Source organism: Erigeron canadensis, chromosome 7 (genome assembly GCF_010389155.1).
Source record: "Erigeron canadensis isolate Cc75 chromosome 7, C_canadensis_v1, whole genome shotgun sequence".
NCBI lineage: Eukaryota > Viridiplantae > Streptophyta > Magnoliopsida > Asterales > Asteraceae > Erigeron > Erigeron canadensis.
The window spans coordinates 24,608,070-24,633,103 of NC_057767.1; the positions used below are offsets into that span (position 1 = coordinate 24,608,070).

The window sequence follows — 25,034 nt, forward strand, 5'->3', positions numbered from 1 at the left end:
GTTTCTGTTAGATTTGTTGTAGATTTTTAGTTAATTATGAGATGATTTAATAGCTTGAAAAAGGATTAGTTGATGTTGAGGGGAGTTAATTTTAAGAATATAAAACGTGAGGGGAGGTACTGGAGTAAGTAAAATGGAAGTTTATTACTTTGCAAATTCTTGTTACACTTTGCATTACATCAACTAAATATCTACTAATCTCTTATATTTTCTAATTAATTCTTGTAATTTCTAGATTTACTATCACTAATTAATCTAGATAATTCTAAAAATACATTAATATTTCAACACACTTCCTTAATGTATTTCAATGTTACTATGAGCATGTTGCGTAAGAACTCGAACTTTGGTCTTGGAAATACTTTAGTGAAAATATCTGACTTGTTATTCAGTCTTGATATTTATTAACAATGATACTAATCTTATTAGACTCTATTGGTTATTTCTTTTGGAAAAAAATCCATATCATATATGACTTCTTATTATTATATCAAAATAAACATACATAAATATATGAGACATTATAAATATATTTTATTTTGTCTAAGGGCGTCTTTGTTAAATTTCCATTAAGTGCTGTGTGAATTAAGTGTTTGTCTGGATTTAATGTGTCTGAGACGAGTAAGAAGATAAATAAATAATTGTTGTTTATTTTATGTGCTGAATTAACCGACTGAATAATTAAGATTACTATAATGACCTTAAAATTTAATAATTGTTTTCTTAAAAGAACACTTCTTGAATTAAATGGTTAGTTACGACATCATACCAACAAATATTTATGAACATGATATCAAAAGCATTTACGATATTATAACAAAAAAATTTCAACTTTCATGATTTACAAATATATTTTTATATTCTTATATAATACTATTTAACTTGTACATTAATATAAAATCTATAATTAAATATAATTGCATTACATTATATAAATAAACATGCTATTAAAGCAACAACTACATATATGAAATTCAATTACATGAGAATTTAAAACTGTATCGTTTCATACTAGTCGGTTAGCAATTTCATTACGAAAATTTGTCATATATTGAGTGCTTTGAGTACCCCATTGTGTTCCATCCACTTCTTCTTCTGCATTTTCTTCTAGTTGTTCTTGAACTTGCTCTTCAGACTGTACTTCGCTATTAGCTAAAATATCTTCTTCCAAAAATAATTGATCGTGAATTTTCCATTTTCTAATATAATTATGGATCGCAAAACAAGCAATTACCATGTTTCGTTGTGTTGAAAACTTGTAAGGAGCCATTTTACTTAAGATCGGAAATCTGTTTTTCAAGACACCATAAGAACGTTCAATGACATTTCTAAGTTGCGCATGTGCATGATTGAACTTTTCTTCCTTAGTTAAAGCACGTCGGCGTTTAAAATCCGCTAACCAATATCTTGTATTGCGAAAAGGAGCTAAGAACCCACGAGTGTTTGCATATGCAGCATCACACAAATAATATTTATCTACAAAGAATGAAAGCATTAAAGTAAAGCATAAATATTTTGATACGTATAGAAAAATACTATAGTAGATGCTCATATTGATAAGACATACTAGGGGGAGGAAATGGGAAACCAGAAGTCGGGTTAAATACAACTTCCGTTAATATTCTAGAATCATGTGCAATTCCTTCCCATCCAGCCCAAACAAACGTAAATATCATGTTGAAATCGCATATTGCTAATACATTTTGATAGCACCGACCTCCTCCTCGTCCTCGATAAGCGGTTTGTTGGTTAATAGGCACAATGGCATGCACAAGAGTTCCTTCTAGCGCGCCAATTGCCCCCTTTATTAAAGGAAAAATAAAATAATGGTTAACTATAAATCTTATTCTTTTGAGGAAAACTATAGAGATTTAATATACCGGAAATATATCTCTTAATCTTCTTTGTCGATTTGACATATTTGAGGTGGAATCAATAGGTGTTGGTCGTATGATCTCTTTTGCGAATTCCATCATTCCTGGTAAGACCTCATGAAAACAACTATGTATAGTCTCCGTAGAATGTTGAAATCTCCGTTTCAATGCTCTAATACGATCATTTTGTCCTATAACAGTTAAAAAAATTGCCATTTTTTCTTCGACAGTTATATAGCGACTATCTTGCAACCAACTTCTTTCCTTGAAATGATCGCATAAACTGATAAATGCATCACGAGAGAGACGTAACATTTCTTGACATTGTGTATTGGACCCCGTTAATAGCTCTAGTGTATAGGCATGCCCACTTAATGCCGAATTGTTATCCTTTATCCTTTCTATCCTTGTATTATATCTTCGTCTCACAAACCAAAATAGGAGAACCAAAAATAACATTTCTTCTTCGAGATCCATAACCTTACAAATAACAAACGAGAGTTTTAGTGCAGCAAGAATCCACATTTAACTTTAAACATGAGAAACAAATAATAATACACTTTAAACACATTGGAAACCATGACAAACATCTAATTGAAAACATTAAAAAAAAAAGATACCATGAGTTTTAACAGAAACAAAACACATCTAGACCATGTCAAACACATTCCTAATTCCTACAACATGGTCCTTACGTACGACAAATTAACTGATTACAAAGCAAGTGCATAGACTCTTCTAAAACGAGAATCACGAAACCAACTATACGACCTTCCTAAACAAGCAAACTACCATCAAACTAGGCAGTACATTTCCCACATAAATCCCTTACTACCACCGACCAGTCTAACCCAATTAGTACGCTTATCGGCATTCATCTTCATCCAAGCTTGCGTATAATGATCATTTGGCTCGCAAAAAATTGCGAGTGCAACATCATACAACGGATCAGTATCTTCCCACCCAATCTCATTCAACTTTTTAAGACAATCATCAAATGTAGGAACCTCAAATTTCTGATCCTTTAAATGATGTTTTCCAGCCATTATCTTCAAAACGCCAATTATTTCTTCTTCAACGATCGCCATCATTTCTTTACCCTTCTTCTTTTTATCAAGCTTAGGTTTGGGATGAGGATTGAGGTGTCGAGGATTGAGATGTCGAGGATTGAGATGCTGTAGAAAACGGTTGGGGTGTATATTCAAGAATATCCAGATCTTGTTCTTCTTCATTGACAATAGGCTCAACCACATGAGGTTCATCCCTGGGCAATGGTTCATTCGAGCTCGGACCCCAACTTTTTATCCCCGTAGCCATTGCTCCATCAAAAAGTTTTGCACAAAGATCAGGAAATGGTAATGTTGTGTTTCTCAAAGATGGTAATGTTGTGTTTCTCAAAGATTCCACGTGTTTATTTTTCTGCAGTCAATAGAACATATAACTACACACGTACATGGATATCAAAACCAAGGGAAAGGATATAAAATAATTAAGAAAGTGACCTTCATTTCCATCTCCCATTCCTCGTCGGTTAGATTAAACATGTTAGTAGATGAATCGTAAACATTCCCAGTTTTGTTTCTTAGTAGTAACCATGCTTCATATTTCCCCTTGAGATAGTCATAATGGTTTTTCATTTGCTTACGGTCAACAATCAAGTTATGGCTGTCTTTAAGGACATCCGACACAGTTTTCCATGAAATTGTTTTCAAACTTCCACCTTCTCACCCGTTAACAGATATCTCATGGATGCAAGCCTCGAGAAACGTTTTCACCACATTCAAGTTTTTCCAACTAACTCTAATTCGTTTTGATTTGTGGGTCTCACCAGTTTGATCCATACCTAACACTATAAAAGCCCACATGACCCTCAATTAAGCATTCTATGTTATAAACATTACTCATAAGTTTAACAGTTTACAATACTAACATAAAGCATGTCAAATAAATATATATGAATTATTACATGTTGAAAGCATTAAAACCATTTTAATTAAATTGATAATTTGTTGCATACATGATGTAACTCTAAAAAGCTAAAGAACAAATAAAATTGATTACAATTTGATCGATCAATTTATTAAGAGAAGACCACATAATAAATCAAGAAGACATTAAAATAACACATATTAGAAAAATACCAATTGTTAAAAAAAAAAGGAGGAAACCGTACATTGGTTAACTTGATTAGATGGTGAAGAATGTTGGGGAGATAATGACAACTCTGGATATATATATAGAGATAATTAAACTCATATAACTATTCTAAAAGGTTTAATTTGGCGCCATACATATTTATCAAGTTTACCGCCAAATGATTTTAATGCCATACATATTTATCAAGTTTACCGCCAAATGATTTTAATGATCGTGGGAGGTGGGATGGGAATATTAGGAAGTGGATAGTGGGATAGTTATCAAGGATAATTATGTAAATTATCAATTAGCTGTACTTTTTAATTAAGTGGTGACTTATTAGATAAGTCCTAAACAAACATGATTTACAACTTAGGCAATTAAGATTAAGTCATGCCTTATGGATTAAGTGGTTATCAAACACCACCTAAAAGTTACATTTTTTTGAACAGATTAGTATTATTACATATACTAAATCTATGGGCTAACATATTGTTATAAATATACTGTCCCACTAAATATGTCTTAGTTTGAATATTCAAAGTCTTCTTTTTTAAACTTCGACCTTAAATATTTTGATTTGTGTTATATAATATTTGATGAAAATTGTACCATTAAAAATATATTTAAAACTCAATCAATTCATACAACTTTAATCAAATATTATATAACACAAATCAAAATATTTAAAATCAAAGTTTATAAAAGAAGACTTTGAATATTCAAAATAAGACACATTTAGTGAGACAGATGGAGTATAATTTTTAAATGGAACTTTACGAACCAAACACATGTTACTTCATATGGTTTATTTCACGACTTTTGTCATGAATATATTTTAAGTTTTGTTTAGCATATAATTCTTATATATACCCGTATATATACGGGTCTAAAATCTAGTAACGTAATCTAAATGACATAAATACAACTCTAATTATTTAGATATGTTAATCCTAACATTTTTGATACACGTATTTATTTTTATTTAGATATGTTAATCCTAACATTTTTGATACACGTATTTATTTGAATAACCTCGCGTGAATATATACATCTCGTGATCACTAAGTCACATGGTATGCATCACTTTGACCAATAAACCAACACTGACTTTTGTTGATGACTCTTAAAACTCACATTTATATATCGGAATTTCGGGAGGTCCAGGGTCCCTCCCTGCCTCTCTGATGTTCCGCCCATGACAGTATCAAGCTTGTATGAAGACGCCATCAGTTTGGAGTGCGAGTACCTGGCTAAGTTCCAAAGTCTGCCCATGCTCTCAAGTTGATATGAGATGTTGAAAATGTTGGGTAAGTTCAGAAGTTCATATGAGATGTTCAGAATGTTAGGACAAAATTGCATGTAAAGTTTTTCAAGAGACGCTAACTTGCATATCATATTCCATGGGAGGCTCTTCAAACGGAAGCATCGATTTAGATCTAACTCTTTCAAATTGTGGAGGCAACCAATAGAGCCATCCAACTCCTTCAAATTATGACATCCCTCTAGATTTAAAGTGACAAGTTTTTGGAGGCAGCCAATAGAGCCATCCAACTCTTCCAAATTTCTACAACCACGCAATTGAAGGACCTCAAGATTCTCAAGTCCAATAAAACTCCCTGTTTTGGTTAGTCCATTCAAATCGAGAACTAGAATCCGTAGCTTGTTAAGACACTGAAGATTTACACAAGTAGTACTATAAATACATTAACGTAGAATATTGTAACTTAACTCCATTTTTAAATTCTTATTTTGAAAAGTATGCAAATATAAATCAAAACTTAAGAGGCAAAATAAATAAATAAATAAAACGTGTTAACCATGTACTTTAAAGTTAAATTTTGCTAACCATACCTGTTAGAATATACAAAAGAATATATATATATATATGTGTGTGTGTTGTAATGTTCATATACATATATATGCATGTGTGTAAAAAGTATAAAGAAAAACATAAGAAAAGGTTTTGATGTTGATATTTATAGTGAGATGTGATGGTTAGCAAGTTGTGAGAAATACTATGAACTGGATGATGATATTAATATAAGCTTTGTTATATGAATTTGCTTCCAATATTATAAAAGACTAAATTTCAACTACTAATTAAACTATGTTCATTAATATTGTTTTGGTTATATATATTGAGGTTCTCTATTTAATCAATGGACCCCTTGGCAGAGGCAGAAACAGAATTTCACGTTGAGGGGGCTCAGCCGTATTTCTTTCCCTATCGTTGTATACAATATAATGTGAAAGGCATAACCATTTAATAAAATGTTAGTAAAATACAATTTTATTGCGATGGTTAACTTTTATGTACCGAATGTAAAGGTTTTACTTGAACTGTTATGGCTAGAATTCAAACATTTATAAATTGGGGGTGACTTGTTTCAAAAAGACTTTTGTATTAGTTGGCTATGAGCTAGCCTTGCAATGGAAAACAGAAATAGTTGGCGGGGGCTAAGCACCCCCAGTCCCCCTACTAGCTCCAACCCTGCCCCTTGGTTTCTAATGATTGATCATACGTACCTTGGGTTCTCCTTCCCAAATTACTTCCAGTTTGCTTAGGAACAACTTAATCACCAACACATTTCCCATATCAAACTTGTCGAGAGATTTGAAAGGGAACCCTTGCCACTCCAAGTATTTCAAATGTTTGAAACACAAGGGAGATATTATTTCATCATTTGAAAAGGAACACTTCATGAGCAACTTTATGAACCGCAGGTTACTCATCTTCTTAAAAACATCTACTTGCAGAGTTACATCTTCATTTGAATCAGAACAGTCCAAATAAATGCTTCTAATAGAATCAGTTCCCTATACAATGAAGGAGAGAATTATATATAATGATTGAACACCAAACCGCGTCTTAGGTTGTATACTGAGCCAAATTTTTTGTTAAACCCCACCATCCCCCCCAAGCATTGGAAGGTGGCCAATATGTTTCAATGAACTACATACATATATGTTAGATACATTTATATAATAATATCATATAGTCAGGGATATCATACCGAACAATCTCTCAATACACGAACCACATCCTTACCCATCAATCTAGAACGTTGTCCGGGATCATCCTCATTTTCTTGGCGGACCACTTCTCTACCCATATCCCTAATAATTACATGCATCGTCAATCGAATCTTATCTTCTTTTACTAGATATCTATCAATTAGATCTTGAATTTCAATATCTGGGAAGCATTCATTGTCTTCATCCTGTAATACTTTGATGACTAAATCCCGATTCATTCCATCAAAGAAACATGCGATATCTAAAAATAACTTCTTGGCTTTTGGACTCAGTGAATCATAGCCCACTTGAAGCTTCTTTTGAACATCTTCGTGGGGAATTCTTCGTAGTTTCTCCAATAATCTAGGCCATTTTTTGCTTTCATGACTTTTAAAATAGCGACCCCAAACCTCAAGGACTAAAGGAACCCCTCCAGAAAGATACAATAGTTCATCTACAAACTCCTCGTCGGCAGACTGTCCTTCTTCATATGCCAGCCCAGTGAAAAGTTCGTAAGATTCCCATAAATTTAACAGCTCCATATTGTAGGAGGTGTACTTTTTTAGGCCACAAAGGGACTGTTTATTTGTTGTCGTCACAAGTATTCTGCTTCCCCAACCAAAGGAGGCAGGATCGTGAATACCCAATGCTTGCAACTGCTCATACTTATCAACATCATCAAGTACCAAAAGAACCTTTCGATTGCTTACAAATTTTCTTATTTTTGAAGAAGCTGAAACGTTGTGAATCTGATGATCATCTTTGGTAAACCGAGAAATGACATCCTTTTGCAAATCAACCTTCCAATTTGGACCTTTATGCTTGTAATAGCGGATATCTTCGATAAAGCAATTGGCGTCAAAATCTGGAACAACTTTATCAAACACGGCCTTGACAAGAGTTGTTTTACCTGACCCGCTCATTCCAAGAACTGCAGTAATTGAAGGGTCAGGGTTTCCCAACCTTAACTCTAAAACTAAATCATTTGCACGTCGTTCAATCCCAACTGGGTGGTCTGCATCAGATAGCTCCACTGGGAGTCTCAACTTCCCAAGCCTATTTGCAATTTTACTTACAAACTCCTCTTCGTTCTCCCTGCAAATGTACATATGGAAAAAAAATTCTACAATTCATTTGAGTGTGTAATTCAGTCCTTGTACCAGTGATGTAAAACCTGGGCTAGTACTCGATCGGATTCCGTGGGTAAAACTTGGCAGCTCATCCGAAACTCTGGTGACTTGATTAAACATTTTTTTTTGTGAAACTTTAAGTATCATGTTTATTTTTCTAAACAATTAAGTTTGAACTTCAAGTGTTATGATAAAGTTTCCAATGTTTGAAGTTTTCAGCCTATCTCTAATGTTCTACATACATGTATTTTCAAAAATTCTAATTCTTCTATATGAAATCCGAATCCAGGTACCCAACGAGTCTGAGTTTCCAAAAAAACTCGTGACTCCTCTCTCACCGAGTCGAGTCACGAGTTTCCCAATCTTTCTGAAATAAGAAAAGAAATGGAGAAACTTACCAAGTTTCGAAACAATAACCAGCCAGGTTACCTACGTATTCAAGGGCATGCTTCCATTTCTCAACCCTCTCGTCATCCACGTTGTTGTGATGATGAGCTTGGAAAGCTTGCACGAAAGAACCATGTTGTTGACTTTGTACCTGAGATGGATTTATTTTATAAAAGATGGGAACAACTCTTCTCCTGTTCATCAATTTGGAGATGAAATCCATTATGAGGACCAACTCATCAAGGCACTTTTCAGAAAAAAGGTATTCCATAGAGAATGCCACAACAAAGATCCAAGACTCTTCAATAGCCTTCAACAGCTCGGATGTCTCATGTTGTCCTGCAGAGAGAGCAGTGTGGTCGAATACATCAAAATCGTGGCGTAGGAGGGCTCCCTTGAGGTGACTTACAAAGCTTTTGCCGATATCTTCGTTCGAATAACTCAAAAACACATCATGTTTCGGCCTTTTAGAACCACGAAAGGGTTCATCGTCATCAGCATCATCATAACGAAAATAATCTTCATCCCTTTGCTTCTTGTAAGGAACCAGAGATAACGATAAGGATAGATCCATTCCAATGGTCGTTTTACCTGGCCCTCTGATTCCAAGAGCTGTTGTAATGGAAGAATCAGGATCAGACGACCTTAACTTGGAAATTAAATCTTTCGTTTGTGGTTCAATTCCAACAGGGTGGTCTGCATCAAATAGCTCTACTGGAAGTTTCGGCCATTTACAGATTCGAAAGGGTTCATCATAACAAGAATAATCTTCATTTCTTTTCCTCTTGTAGGGTACGGAAGATAACGATGAGGATGGATCCATATTTTTCAGTTCACAAAGAAGTTTGAAAGAACTATATAATTCTATGAAATTGGAAAATAAGATAGGGAAGTTGATGGAAGTTTTTTTTTTTTTGTGAACTGGCGACTTTCAATTTTTTGGGGGCCTGAAGTCACGACAATTAATAGAGGTAAACCCTGCCCCCTCAGATCTGAACCTGAATATTCTAGACCAAGCCAAGGACCTCCAAATATCTCTCAAAGTGTTGCCATGGGGTTTCGAACCTGGGACATAAATGTCACAACGCAAGGTACCAACCACTGGACTACTTGTTAGATATGAAGTTGATGGAAGTTGTGTGTTGTTTGTTGGGACTTGGGAGGAAAATCAAAGGAAAATGATGAAAAAGGGTGTTAGATTGTATATTGCTTTTAAAAAGTCATTAAAATATCATGCCACTTTCCTATGATTGGATATTGCTTTTAAAAAGTACTCGTATTATACTAGTGTTACCGCAATCAATTAAGTTAATGTTTTTGAAGCACTATTAGACGACCATACTAATTTTGATCTTGATAAAACCATAAAACCGTGTCATTATTGGCTCTACGGGTTAAAAGTTTTCGATAAACCATTATCAAGACCCACATTCGACGTGTAAAGGGGAACGTCCAACGTGGGAAACTTTCAACTTTAAGTATGAAGATTGGTATTTTATGTTTAACTTTAATTTCGTAGTCATAGTGGTGGAAAAAGAAATTTGGACTTTTTTATTGACTCTCTGTATTATCCATTCTTTTCTTGATGTATGATTTGAGATATATGTATTCAGAATTTTCGATTCATATTAATATTATTGATGATCATATGACTATTCTTTCATATTAATCCTGCTTGTAAAAAGTCAACTTAGTTCATGGTGTTATATTAGATTATTTTTTTCAGTTAGTCACCAAATTTGTTCCTAAAAACTGTACTTTGATATTAACTCTTGATAAAAGTAATTACTACACATCCTGGTAATATATCAGATTTCTTTCAGTTTGTCACCAAATTTGTACTTGTTTTTTCATGGAACCAATCCAGCAAACATTTCGGTATGACGTGTTCATAAGTTTCAGAGGTGAAGATACCCGAAACTACTTCACAAGCCACCTCTATGCGACTCTTAATCGCCACAATTTTGATGTATTCCATGATACCTCCCTCCCAAGAGGACTTGGTATTTCCCCCCAATTAACGAGAGCTATCAAGGAATCTAAAATCTTCCTTGTAGTATTCTCACCCAACTATGCAGAATCTAAATGGTGCCTTGACGAGCTATCCCAGATGATACAATGTGTGCACCTCAACTCACAACGGATTGTTCTTCCTGTATTTTTGGACGTCAAAAAATCCGATGTTGGCACGCAACAAGGCTCTTATAGAGTACCATTTACAAATCACGATAAGAAATTCGAGCAGGGGAGGGTTCAGAAATGGAGAGCCGCTCTACAAGAGGCAGGACAACTGCCAGGGTTGCACCTGCAAGATGATGCCAATGGGTAAAACCTTCCATTCCTTTTTAACCATTTACTGTCATTGATCCTCATCATTTTTCCCGTATATAGAATAATGTAAATTAAAATTATCAGGGATGAAAAACAGTTATTGGATGAAAAACAGTTATTGGAGAAGATGCAGATGTAGCATACCTGCACCCAGTTGTTGGAATACAACCTCGTATGGAAGAAGTGATGTCATTGTTAAACGGAAGTTGTGAGGATGATGTTCGTGTCCTTGCAATTTCCGGCCCTGTAGGAATAGGAAAGATGGAAATTACAAAAGCTACATACAATCACCTTGCAATACACTTCAAAGTCGAGTACTGTTGTTTTCTTCCGAATGTAAAGGCCTTTTATGGAGGAGTGCCAAATGGGAAGGTTGATCTGCAGAAGATGATGATCTCAAATCTGCGAAATGATGAGAATTACATACGCATAGATAGCGATTACCAGGGAATTAAAATGATTGAGAGGTTGATAAAGCATCAGAAGGTCCTTCTGGTTCTTGATGATGTTGACAACGATGAGCAGCTGAAGATATTAGGCATGGATCGAGCAATTTTTGGTCCTGGAAGTAGAATAATTGTAACCACAAGAGATGGCTCTGTTACAGGTCGACTTAAACCAGATGCAACATATGAGCCGCAGATGCTGGATGAAAGCGAGTCCACGGAAGTGTTTTGCTTGACTGCATTTGGTCAAAAACACCCAAAGGAGGGGTATGAGGAGGTGTCAAGAGAAGCAATCCGTTGGGGATCCGGATGTCCCGGAGTTCTAAAAGACACGGCTGCTCGTTTAAGATGCTTTCAAAGTGTACAACAATGGGAAAGGGCACTGAAAGGTTTGATGCATAACTCCACATGGTGATTGATACTGCAACACTTTCCTTATAAAAGATCAAGAAAATCAATGGACGCATATTGTTAATGTTGTTGATATCCTTCCAGGTGTATCAGAGCTATCACTTTAATCAATGGTTACTTTTGTGGTTCAAGAACAAACAAGATATTTGAAAATGTCAATCTACCACTGGTTGGACAATTTTTGCATGTCACATATGATTCTGGTTTACTGTCCTCTCTTTCTTTAGGTGTGTTAGTCGAATTTCCATTTCTATTTTTTATACAAATTTATTTGACAGGTTAATAATATGTTTCTTCCATCTAGACGACTACGAACCATCCATCTCAAGCAACCACAAACAAATAAGCTTAGTCATAAACAACTGATGTAAAAACCCAAAAAAGCCTGATCATAACACATTAGTTACATGCATAGCACATCTCTCAAACCCATACATTACGCATCCGTGTGCTCTTATAATCTTGTAAAATTGTAAGTCAGGCTGCAACTAGTTGCAGTTCATTATGTTATATCAGAGGTAGCATGATGGATGGGTTAGACTTGTTTGATAACGGGTCAAAGTGGGTGATTTCCTTCTTCCAAGTTAAGATGGTTTTCGTTGATGTGGCAACATTATGGTCATAATCATTATTTTTTAATTAAAAATGAAAATAAGTACATGGGCTGAAATCTGGATTATTCACTCAAAAAGGTGTAGAGTACTGCATTATAACACTTCAACTTTGACCCAATTTAAACACCCGTTTGACCTGATGTGAATTATAACACTTCAACTGTTGTCATTAACATTGTGACTAAACTGGATATAGCGTGTACATAATTAGTAATTTACAATAGTGTGATCAAAAATATAAGTAGTGAAGGCGTAGAGCATCTATAGATATGAAAAATCCCACCGAAAACCAGGGAGCTGAAGACACACCAGCAAAAGACGCAATATATGGAAAGGTGCGGTACTCACTCAAATAATGTTTATCGATATCATAGTGTGTGGACAGTATTCAACAAAAGATTGTATTTTACAATCTTTCCACATACCTCCATCACAACAAACGATTCTTCTCTTTCGCCCACCACAATAAACAGGAACTTGATACTAAACTTCACACTAGACATCCCATTTTAAGAAATGCCGCTAGACTACTTTCTTCATAATTAACAATGTATCTCCGTGACCACTCCATATACCCATTCCTCATCTCATAAATTTCCATGCATTTGGGATGATAATCGCCTGCATAAGAAGCAAATAACAAACAACCACGGGATTTCTGTGGTTGTATCAGGTGGATGCTCTACATCTAACTTGAAATGCCTAACCCGATTCCAATGATCCAACCAATGAATTGCATCGTTCCAATATAATCCCTAGTTAAAATCCCCACTGAACCATACTGTAGGATATTTAATACTACCTCTTCTCCAACAACTTGTTTCTGAAGAGTAGATCCGTGTTTGAATCCAATATGGTCGTCAAACATAGAACTCCCCAGAGATGTAGAAAATAAACGGATAGTAATCTGTAATAACGACTTTCTTTTTTTGTTGAGGTTTTTAAACCTGGAGGTTTCTGCAGTATTTTCTGGGACACCATCACAGGCAACTTCATGTGCAATTCTATCACGTAGTCTGATAACATTGGTTGCAGAGCTGACAAACTTTAGTCCTGTTTCCACAAACTTCCTGATCTTTTAATGACATAGTATACAGCATATGTTAAATACATGCAGAACGGTCAGTTTGGTTTGTCAAGAGAATTTTGGTAATTACCTGATGCTCAAGTAGTTCAATTGCAGGCAAAGGAAATTCACAATAATCACAAGTAACGATTCTTAAAGGAAATTTTTCGCCTTCTTGTACAGTTAGGTCCCAAGCTCCATTGTCCAACAACAGTTACGCCATCGAATATATCAGCTAATAAGATGTTTAATTTTGCTCAACTATAGAAACACTTTGGAACAGACACGCGTATAGTTAACTAATTAATAATGCTTTTAGAGGTGGACATACCAGAGCATGGGTGCTCAAGTAATGTTCTTCTGCGTGCTTTTTGGGTATCATATCATCACAGGTTTTATATTTTTCTAAATTGCGGGAACAGTGAGCATAACGCAGATCGATATTTGAAGAAGGAATTGCTCTGTCACAGCAGATGTAACATTGTAGCTGTTCAGCACTTAACTATGGTTATCCAGAAAACTTGTAACTGTTATACAGCAAGCTCTTACATAGAAAAATAGCAAGAATATCGTTTAACAAGGACGGATATCACAAGACTGAAAGATACAGAAATGAAGATGCCAATGGAAGTCGAAAGGTTAACGAAACAACACTTGACTTAATATACAGTTAAACCAAGTAGGAAAGTAACTATAAGATGAGAAAGCAAAACAATGTTTTCTATAGAATTACAAGAAACTCAGAGGGTACAATGAAGTTCAGTTGGCTATGAAGATTACTTTCACGGATCCTTCTGCCTTTAACAAACCCCTAGTAGATACGCAATTTACAGAAATGCAATTTGAAGATTCTTGTGGCAACAAAATAACCACAAATTCCAGTTATAAGAAGCAACCAATGCCAATATTTAACTTAAAATCCTTAATAATTTCAAGAACAGAGAGCCTATGTAGTGAATAGCGACGGTCCCACTATTATGGGTGATATTTACCCATATCCCAGCATAATTTATGAAACTTATTAACACCAATTTTTCAAATATTGACACATTTAAGCTAGACTTTTGATATTCTTATCAAGTATTATGGATTAACTATTTTAAATATATAGATATGATACGGATCAAGAGGCCTATTGGGCTGGGTCACCAATAAGAAGACAGGAGGGCCGCATAATATTATTATAAGTCATTAATAATGTTATTATTATTATTTACTTGTGAGTCAAGTTAGGTTACAGGCTCAGTTTATTTAAATAAGGCCATAGGACACGGCTTATAGGTATGGAGATTATTATTTCTTAGGAACTTAGAGTCACTTGGGCTTGGGCATTATTCCAACTGGAGCTTATTCAGATTATCTTTCTTATGTTTATTACTTTTTGTTCGTGTATCCAATTTGTTTGAATCCTCTATTTGTTGCTGTTTTCTGCCCTGACTCTTAGCGTTTACAACCCACCAGTGCAAAATTGAGACATCAGTTACTACCTACCATTTACAGTCAAAGTTGGAAGGTAAGCAAATTAAGGCATAGTTGTACCTTATATATATTATGAGTACATCTGTTCTTTTGAAAATAGAAAACACTGTCTCCTCACCGTTAAGCATGCCTAGACCACTCAACTATAGAAAGCCACTGAATATCAGCATAACATTTCAGGCCACCCCTGTATCAATTTGGTTTCGTTAATCCTAAAACTTGTAAATATTCCTTTCATGGACGTGATCAGGCAACCAAAATTCATAACTACACAGACTTTCAGGAGTAACCTAACTTGAAAGAAAAGTAAACGAAACCAAATTGATACATAAATGACTTATAACGTAATTTTAATATTTCGGTGGCCTTCTCTAGCCTTTTGAATACTTTTGTGGCCTGTGTGTACATTATCTCATTGGGCAAAACCCATGGGCCTCATTAAGCTTCACAATTTATGTGTGTGTGATATCTACCCTTGGGTGATAAACTAACAAGTCCGATTGAGTAAGACAATAATTAGATGGCAAAATCAATCAAAGTTAAACTTGCGAACACAACTTAATCGCCTTAAATATCAGAAGAAACGGATAACATAGATAACATAAGGGTAGTTAAAACCTAACTTAGTTTTGATCACCTATTATTTAACCCATTCTTTACAGCATCCTATCAACAACAAAACAACACATTCAAGATATAGGATAACTTGGATTTTGGTCCTAGAAAACATATGCTAGGCCAGTAAAAACAGAGTAGCTAAGCCATATATATTAGCAACCCATACCTAAGCAGGATAGATCAACGAGTATTTTACTTTCACATTTATCCCTTACAGACATCGAACAATTGTCGTACAATTAGATCATAAAAAGATTGTTTCGTGTCCCTTACGAGCCATTAAAAATATTGTGTATATAAAATATATGTTTTCAAAAAGTTAAACATATACACAAAAAACAAACAATAGTTTTTGCATATCAAAGTAATCGACTTTATGAGATTTTAATGACCGAATTGTACAAAAAAATTGTTCGATACCCTGAAACCGGAAATGGCAATAAACCCTAGATATATATATATATACACATATATATTTGACCTAACAGCATAACATCCAAGATTTATGATAAATATATGAATAGATACACAAAATATAAAAAAACCTAAAAAGTAAGATTACCAGTTACTGCAAATGTTTGTGGTGGTGGTGGTGACGCCGTTAGAAGAAGCTACTTCCATTGTTTTTGTTGAGACAGAATTTAAATTCATTCAAAATAATTTAAATTCCACGTTTAGTTTATTTGGAGGTGGAAAGGAAAGCAGAAAAGAGGCGAAAATTATAAAATACATTCTTTAGATTTTTTGAAGGCGAAGAAAAGGAAGGACGGGAAAGGATTAGGAGGGTAGTGTAGTTGTTTTGTGTTTAAAAAGTTTTCCTCTCATTTTTTAAGTGATTGGGAAGGAAAACTTTCTTCCCCTCTCTTCTCTTTTCCTCTCTTAACTAAACAATACTGCGCAAAAGTTGGAATTAGATATTATTTGAAATTACAGAGATTAAAAGTGGAGATCACAACCCTAATAAATGAATAAAGTGACAAGATATACCCACGGATATGGAATATGGTTGATTTTCTTAAGATTTTTTTTTTTCTTTCTTTTTAAGGAATATAATTTAATTTGGGCATACCTAACTGAATAACTGAATATCAATGGGAAACATGTCTCAAAGCCGGATAACTTTTTACCCGGACTCAAAAATCATAAAAGGATTTAAACTCAAGACGTTAAAGTGTTAAACAGTTAAATGTTAGACCTTCTAAATTATACTAATCAACTCTTTGCCCTTAGGATTAGTTGATTTAACTATAATGTAGTGGATTTAATTATAACGTCTTGATATTTGGGTGGTCGGGTTTTCAACCACATTGAATTGTTATATAGAAGTAGATTGTGTCATGTTAACTAAATTGTATAATTAGCTCCGCACGGTGGGACTGTGACTAACATGTTTGTGTTTGTGCTTGTTATTTATGTTGTTACGTTATGCTAGCTGTGAATCTAAAATTCTTGTTATGAAGATCGTTCAAAAGGCTAATTACGAAGATCAGTATAATATTTATAAATCCAAAAATCTCATTACAAAGATCTAAATTAATACCTAAACATATTTATAAAAGCCAAAAACAGGGATGCCAAAACTATGTTCAAAATTTGCAATTCAAAATAAAAGAAAAGGTAGCTATATAAATAAAAAGTTTGTTATTTGAATATAAATATATAGGGTATATAAAGGTAATATTATAACTTTGTACAATTTTTTTCATATTAAATACATATATTTAATCTGTGTAAAAGAATAAGAAATTATAACCGAAAAATATTGTTTTGGTTAAAATTTTGACAAATAAAATATGTGTTTTTAAAATAAATAGCATAACCATGGTATAATGTTTATCATATATCAAATACATACATGTATGTACTAAGAAGCCTAAAAAACAAATAAATTTAAAAGTAGGCTACAAAATTACGAAAAAGCCATTTAAAAACCCAAAAAATCAAATAAAGCTATTTGGGCCACACTAAACAATGGCCCGTTATTGTCATCGGTCCATTTGTCTTAACATTGGTATATAATATAATCAGTTTCATATAAGATTTTACTATTTCATTCAATACATTATTATATTTTTTTTAACGACAAATTATTTTAACTCTACTTATAAATTACTCAAATGCATGTCATGTAACTCTAAGTTCTTGAAAAACTCATTAATAATTCACCTCTATAATTGTTTGAAGTAAAACTCAAACTTAAATGATTTAAACTATTATTTTACTTCATCCTTATGCATACATGGAACTTACTATAAGTTAGTAGTAATTAGTAATCTTTGTGGTCTAAAGAATTACCTATTACGGAATTTTGAATGTGTGGGTCAACACCAAGAGGTTTTACAAAAAGTGATTAGGGAAAATTAAGTCATAAAAACAAAAACTTTTAATTTTCAAATCGACCTTGCTATGGAAACATATAAACTTTTGATATGCTTGTTGCTCCGAAAATGATAACATGCACCCCTTACACAATATTAGGCCTCACAGTGCACCGACTCTACTCACCAACCTTCACTTGGGTTTGACTGAGCACCCGGGTTGTGTTAGGCTTTCTAGTGAGCTTAAATTCAACTACCTTAACTTGTAGTAATTTTGATCAATAGATCTGTAAAAAGATGATTCCACATATGTTAATTGTTTATGCAATGATAGATTTTAGACACCCATAGATTAAAGAAATCTTGGTCGATAATATTCTCTTGGTTGTGTGATACGTTCTTATCGGTTATGACCCGGTAAACAAAGTGATATGTGATTTCGCATTAAAGAATCATGCACGTATAGTTATTTAGTTATTTTGTAGTTTTGTTTATAACCTGGTCAAATTAGAATTAGTGGGCAGTTATTATAAAACTGCATATCCTCCGGAATATTAGGGAGTGGTAGTTTATTTTACATCTTTGTTTCTAAGGCTATATATTGTCATATGTAGTTCTCTATTGAGGTATGAATGGAATATGAAAGTTTAGTCTGTTCTTCTCTCTTTATTCTTGGAGTATCACCCACTCTACGGGTTTTATCTTGGGAGTTTGTAGGTTTTCTCCGTAAACCTATCATTGTGATCCATTCAATTCATTTGTAACAATCGTAACTTTTGACTAATTGACTATGTGTACATTTTGACTAAGTATTAGTAATCAATAAATGTTCTAGTGCAATTTAAGGTTCAATTGAATGCATGTGTTCATATGGGTCAATTTATTGTTCAAGTTGAGAATTATGTGCTAGTCGAGATCATTAATAGGTGCTAATCGAATTTTCACTTAGATGACATTCAAGCTAACTAGTAAAATGTAAATGGATCTTACCCATGGGTTGTGCCTAACCCATGACCCACTCAAGTTAACCCAACCCTATCCCTTTTTCCCCCCACCCATTTCTCCATCTCTTTCTCTCTCTTATTTACTTTCAATCACACACACTCAAGCTCTCAATCTCTCTCTAATTTAATTCACAAATTTAATGATGTTCAAGTAGAATCATAACAAAATCATCATCCTTATCATCTAACTAGCATCATATCACAATTTAAGGTTTCAAAGTACAAGAAAAAGCTTCATTTAGGTCAAACTCGAGTTGGTTGCTCGTGATAGCTTTGGGTAAGTGTTTTCTAGCTCAAATTCATCTTTTCAAGTTGTTAAACATGTGTGTCAACTAAATCTAAGCACACTTGGTCTTCCTAGCTTCAAAATCCGAAATTAGGGTTTCAAGTTCTTCAAATTAGGTCAAAATCGACTTGGAGTCAAAAGTGATGTTATGAGGTGAAACTTTTGAGTGGATTATGTTCAAATGAGTTTATTATGTGCAAAAACGAGTTGAAGAACTTCTCAAAACTAGTTCTAAGCCAAAAACTTGGTTTGGGTCAATTTTGTATTCAAATGGGTCAAGAATGTTTTAGACATGTAAATGTGTTATGGGTTTGGATTTGAATGATGAAACATGTTTAATTATACTTAATGATGTTTACTTACGCTTCAAAATGAGTCTTGGAGCCTCCTAAATCGATTTCTAGATCAAAAATGGAGTTTGGGGGTCGTTTCGGTGCTGAAACTGCTGCACCTGAAGTGTAGGTTCTACCCACTGTGGCGCAGTGAGAAGGGCAAGACTCCACTGCGGCGCAGTGGCAAGTTTCTGGCCAAAATTGTGTTTGTCTCACTGCGCCGCAGTCACGTCTAACTGCGGCGCAATGAGACTAGTTTAGCCGAACATTTTTCTAGTTCAACTTCAAACGCTTATAACTTTCAATCCGTAAGTCTAATCGAGTCATATGACCTATCGTTGGATTCGTATGAGAGTCTATTTTCTAGTAGTAACATCCTTTTGAAATGAAAGCTCCTCCATTTACGAAAATATCGAATCTTTTGGGTCTAGTTGTCACGCGGGAAGGTTGCTAGTACATTGGTAAGTTGTGGTCCAACTTTAACTTAACCTAGACCACACCTAGACGTTCTAACGACCGTATCATGTTCCGAGAGTCTCTTAGATTTGTGAACATTCTTGGAAGCTCAACTAAAATTCATGCTAATAATCGCATGAAACATTATAATTATAGGTGGTGGACGTGCGTTGAACGCAAAACGACTTTAGCTCGATTATAAATCAATATTTCCTTCTCTTAGCCAATCAAGGTGAGTTTTCATGGTTTTCCTTACTCTTTTAAGAGTCGGGCTAAAAAGTTTACTTCGTGCATGATGACAAATTGTGAATTTCATGTTGTGTGAAGGTTTTGATGACGTGCAATTAAGTGTTTCGTTGTATGGTTACTTGTGTATGTATGATGAGTTGGTTTTAAGATAGTTGGGTATATATGGAGGATGATAATGCCTTTGAAAGGTTGGAGATGTGGTGGGAAGACTGCGGGTGACCCTATATATAAGCATCAAAGGCCTTTCAAAAGTAGTATCATACAAAGTATATACACACGGCGTTTGGTTATGTGTGGACAATGATGGTCATGGATGATCAATTTATGTGCAATGAATGAAATGAAGGGCATGATGACAATACAAACGGGCACTTTTAGTGCTTGATGACATTATAAGGGCACGATACGTACTTGATGACGATTATGGACGACATGAGAACAATTGTGGGACATTGTGTGCAAGTGTGAGATCATTGGTCATGTTAGATACTTAATTGATGTCTAAATTCTTGTTCTTTATGTTGTTTATGTAATGGATGGCATTTGGTACGTGTTCTTGTTCCATATTCTCCTACAAACTCACCAACCTAGTGTTGACATTGTTTAGTACACTTTTCAGGTAACCAAGAGAATCCAAGAGCTTGATTTCATTGCTAGGAGTTGGACTATGACCATGGATCCGTGATTCATTACCCATTGATGGGACCGTGCTTAGGATCATGAGCCATCTTTTGATATTGTTTTGTAAACTCTTGATGGTTGTATGCTCCCTGTGCTTTTGTGACATTGTAAACTAATTGTTGAGTTCGCGGAATCCTTTTTAATTCATATAGTCTCATTCTACGATAATTCCATCTTGTGTCATGCTTTTCTGTGCATTCCAAGCCTAACTCGGGGTGTTAAATCATTACATTGAGCAATTTTACAGGCCGAATTGACACCTCTCCAAGGATTAATTTCACACCATGAGCACCTGTCTTTGGGCAACCATTTTCATTATTACGGACACAATGTAATTAGCTAGGTTGACAGCTGACATGTTTCCTCAATATTCACATAGTAAAAAAGTCAATAAATGGTATATGAGTAAGAGAACCATGGACTAAAGGTTCAGCACCAAGTGTATGGGCCAAGAAGAATTATAACATATTGCCGACAACCAGCTTATTAAGGTTGAAACAAACATTGTTCAGACTATTGTTAAATTAAAATGATTTGTGAGTAGCAAATTTAAATGCATCTAGGATGCAGTAGCCATACAGTTGTAAAGAAACAGTTCAAAGCTCCTCAATTGAACTAACCTAGCTAGCTCGTTATCTTTAGGACCATTGCAAAAAAACAGTTTGTCTCAATCGTTGTCTAGATTGCTATCAATCGCTTTTGTAGATAAACATCACTATACTTCAAGCCCGTTGGGAGTCGACCTTTAGCAGCCAAAAAGTAGCAATTAGAAGACAAGAAAAATGAGTACGATGCAATTCTGGTCCCCTCGTATAGTTCAAGCTAGTAAGCTTTGATTAAAGATGACACGTTTAGCAACAAAAGCCTTATCAAATACAAATATAATTTGTATAGTTAAAGACAAAACATTTGGAGCTTTGATTTCAAGAGAGACAGTAGGTCCAATATTATTCGACTAGTCTCCATCGAAGACCAAGTTCTTAACACTTTTAGAAGTGAAAGATTTGATGCATAACTCCTCATGGTGATAGATACTGCAACACTTTCCTCATTAAAGATCAAGAAAATCAATAGAAGTTAAATCATTAGAAGTTCATTGTTAAGTTTGTTAAGTTGTATGATGTCTATGAACTTCAATATCTCGATGCAGTTCAGGAGTAAATAAGATATCTGAATGATAAGGCCAACTTATAAACACTGTATAGCTGGATTGGTTGAACAATTCTTGCATACCGCCCTCTCTTTCTTTAGGTGTACGTGTTCAGTCTCAAATTTATTAACAATGACAAAAGTGTCAACTGACTAATATGAAAAGAACTTATATAAATATATCCTAAATGAAAGTTAATGATATGTGTTTAAACTATTTCGACTTTGCAGACACAACTCACATATTACATATAGAGGAAAAAACAAACAACTTTTTTCTCATTCCATTAGAATACATTCCAGGCCTTTACCGAATATCAAAATTGGAGTAATGGGAGCGGATCATATCCAAAATAATCCGGTACCCGGCCTGTTTGTTGGCGTGCCACTTCTATTCCCATTTCTCTAATCAGGTCATGCATCTTCAATACATAGCGTGTAACACCATCTTCATAATCATATTCGTCCAACTCAAGTCCAGCCCAATATTTACTGCTCATTTTCCTTTGTGCAGTTCTATCATCATAAAATTGGTATTCAAAAATGAGACCTTTATCTTTTAGATTTTGAATTTCAATATCTATATACCCAAATTTTTCCTCGACTCTATTCGTGTAGATTCCATCCGGATTGATACAAGCGATATATAGAAATACTTTCTTGGCTCTTGGACTTAGTGAATCATAGCTTACTTTGAGCTTCATTTGAACATCTTCGTGAGAAATTCGTCTTATTTCCTCCAATAATCTTGGCCATTGTTTCCTTTCTTGACTTTTAAAATGGAGACCCCAAATGTTAAGCATCAAGGGAAGCCCTCCAGCACGAAACACTATTTCAAATACAAACTCCTCATCGGCAGACTGGCCTTCATATGCAAGCTTAGTGAACAGTTCAAAAGCTTCCTGGTAATCTAACAGCTTCATATTGTAGGAAGTGTGTTTTTTTAGGCTTACAAGAGACTGTTTATCTGTTGTCGTCACAAGTATTCTGCTTCCTTCAGCAAAGACGGCAGGATCGTGAATACCCAATGCTTGTAACTGCTGATACTTAACCACATCATCGAGTACCAAAAGAACCTTTTGATTCCTTACACATTTTAATATTTGTGACGAAGCTAAAATGTTGTAATTGTAAATTCCATAATCAACTCCGTTAAACCGAGAAATGACATCGCGCTTCAAATCTAACATCCAATTATCATCTTTGTAAAAGCGGACATTCTCGATAAAGCAACTGGCATCGAAATCGGGAACAATTCTATCATACACAGCCTTGATGAGAGTTGTTTTACCTGACCCGCTCTCTCCAACAATTGCAGTAATGGAAGGTTCAGGATCACTTAAACTTAACTCTGAAATTAAATCTTGTGCTCGTGGTTCAATCCCAACAGCGTGGTCTAAATAAAATAGCTCTAGTGGAAGTTTCAACTTCCCAAGCTGTTTTACAATCTTACTTACAAATTTCGCTTCATTCTTCCTGCAAATAATATATGTACATACACAGAGAAATTCATTACTTTGTTTGAGTGTGTGTAATCCAGTCCTGAATTATACCTAATTAAAAAGACAGGCCCGGATTTGACTCATTGACGCCCCTAGAATCTCGTACCATTACCATTACTATTACTAATAGCAAATGTAATCTTATTATACATGTTTCTTAATATTCGACTAGCATTACCTCAGATATGATTAATCGTACAATATATAGTCAATCCGTATACGGTATATATTAAGACTAGTAATGCTATTAACGCTTTGTAAAAGAAAAGACAAGTAATGGAACGGGGAGAAAACTTACCCACTTCGAAAGACTTCACCAGATCGGTTACCGACATCTTTAAGAGCATGCTTCCATTTCTCGACCTTCTCGTTATCTACATGGTTGTCATGGTGAGCTTGGAAAGCTTGCAGGAAAGAACCATCTTGTTGGCTCCGTACATGAAAGGGTTTGACATCATAAAAGATAGGAAAAACTCTCCTCATGTTCTTAGATTTGGAGATGAAATCGTATATGAGGACCAACTCATCAAGACACTTCTCAGAAAAAGGGTATTGAGTAGAGAATACCACAACAAAGATCCAAGACTCTTCAATAGCCTTCAACAGCTCGGAACTCTCATCATGGCCTATAGGGAGAGTATTGCAGTCGGATATGTCAAAACCGTAGCGTTGGAGGTCTCCCTTGAGGTAACTTATGAAGCTTTTGCCAATTTCCTCTTTCAAATAGCTCAAAAACACATCATGTTTCGGCCTTTTCCCCTCATGGCGGAACGATGAGGATGGGTCCATTTTTCACTTCACAAAAATGTTTTTATTATTAGAAATGTATATAATTCTATGAATGATTTCAAGAATATATCATATAAACATCTATATCTGTATACGAGATATATTTGGTTTATACCGACCATATAATGGAACCTCTAAACAGAGAAAAAAAAGTGGATGATTATAGTGTGTGGTGTTTGTTGGGAGGAATTACAGATGAAAAGAAAAAACTGCTATAACAGAATAAAAGAGGCAGTATATATATTATTTATTTAACAAACATGATGAAACCAAATAAGTTAATGGTAGCTAAGTATTTTATTTATTTATTTGCAGAGTGAAAACCATGAAAAGGAGAGCAAAAATATATACATATATCCAAAGTTTTGTCGGAAGACAGACGCGTGCTATCTTTTCTTTCGGCCATCTTCCTGGTAATTTCCTTACTTTTGTGAAAAAAATAACTAGATATAAACTAAATTAAATTATTTTACTATATAGATAAAATGATACTATGAGACAATATGCTACTAGAACTTACTACTTCTTATAAAAACTGTTTTCATTTTACTGCATTTTCATATAACAAAAAGGTTAATGTCGTTGAAAGATAAAATTTATTTAACAAAGTTTAACTTGATATGTTAGCTTACTAATTTTATAAGTATAAGTGCAGAGTTATTGCGAGGAACAAAGATGGATTATTGAGATATACTGGATTCTGGCTTTTGTATCTCATTATATGATTATTATTAATAATCTCATATTTGTTCAAGTAA

At 34.5% G+C, this 25,034-nt stretch overlaps 1 protein-coding gene and 1 pseudogene across 1 annotated transcript in view; one reads left to right on the plus strand and one right to left on the minus strand.

The window, feature by feature from the left end:
• Positions 1-25,034, plus strand: part of LOC122606642 (disease resistance protein RUN1-like) — a 46,154-nt gene that overhangs the window by 19,684 nt on the left and 1,436 nt on the right. The gene's annotated exons all lie outside the window — the stretch shown is intronic.
• On the minus strand, positions 12,456-24,276 carry LOC122607044 (annotated as a pseudogene).